Genomic DNA, 1,271 nt, shown 5'->3' on the forward strand with positions numbered 1-1,271 from the left:
TGCAAGTACCAATCAATGCTCATAAAGCTGCCAGCGACTGGTCCAGCTGGGCGGCCAGCTTCCCCCTGTCGGCGCCGGGGTCCTGGGCCGGGTCGGCTGCGACAGGCGTGGGTCCGTAGGCCAGCACCACGTCCATGGCGTCAGCGCCCCTTTACAAGGCGCGGAGAATTGCTCGCGTCGTGGGTGGGATGCGTCTGGATGCTGGTAGATCCTTCCGACCCTTCCCAGCACAAGGCTAGTCTCCCAGGGCTTCTAGTGGCGCTCAAAGCAGCCCAGTGGCGCGTAAAGCAGCCCAGTGGCGCTTAAAGCAGCCCGGTGGCGCTCAGAGCAGCCCGATTGCTAGTGATGGCCTGCATGCATAACCGGCAAGCCCCTGCCGGCTCCCCCAGCTATGTCCCCAACCCCTACCCCCGGGCACAGGCACGAGCTAGGCGCTTACTCGCGCATGGCACACACCTGAGCCATGTGAGTTATCTCGCGCTGCAGCAGTGCAGCACGACTGTTTCTCGGATGTCCCCCCAATTGTAGCCGCACCCGGTTCCTGGGAGCGGGCTTGTTCGAGTGAGAATGCTTACAGGACCTGCTCTTCCACGGCTAAAGTACACAGTCAAGCGAAGTGGAAAGCGGCTCATGATGTGTTGCCCCCTGATGTGGCACCCTCCCGATTGGGCAACCCCCGCCCCCGCTCGCTCCTGGCAGCCCGCGCGGCGCTCCCCTCCCATACGTGAACTGACCCCATAGAGCCATGTTTGAGGGTTGAGCGGGGCGGAGCGGGGCTGCTTGCACACGTGATGGCATGCACGCTTCAACGCTCCCGCTGTCATCTCACCTCTCTAGCGTCAGAAATACAACTCTTACAAGCCAACCAACACGAACAGAGAGACCGAACAACAGAAATGAACAGGAAATATGAAGCCGCCACAGGCGGCAGCACCTTCCAGCGGAGACGGCAAAGCGTACAAGGCACACTTCTTCAATGGTTCGTGCAATTGCCACCCTTACCGGTTATACAGCCACAGTGCCGCCCACACCGCGCACCATTCTTCTTGCAGCTGCAGTTCCGGGTGCAGGCGCCGCGGCAGCCGCAGCGCACGGCTGCCTTGCCGCCGCCGGGCTGCGCCGCCATCGCCACATTGAGAGACACCACAGGCACTCCTCGCTGCGCCGTGCCGCTGAAGGTCAGCTCGCTGGCCAGGCTGGGTGGCGCCTTAGATAGCCTGCTGGCCTGATGCATACCCTCCACCACTCCAGCTCCGCTCCGCAGCCGGTAC

Source organism: Chlorella variabilis (genome assembly GCF_000147415.1).
Source record: "Chlorella variabilis unplaced genomic scaffold CHLNCscaffold_20, whole genome shotgun sequence".
NCBI lineage: Eukaryota > Viridiplantae > Chlorophyta > Trebouxiophyceae > Chlorellales > Chlorellaceae > Chlorella > Chlorella variabilis.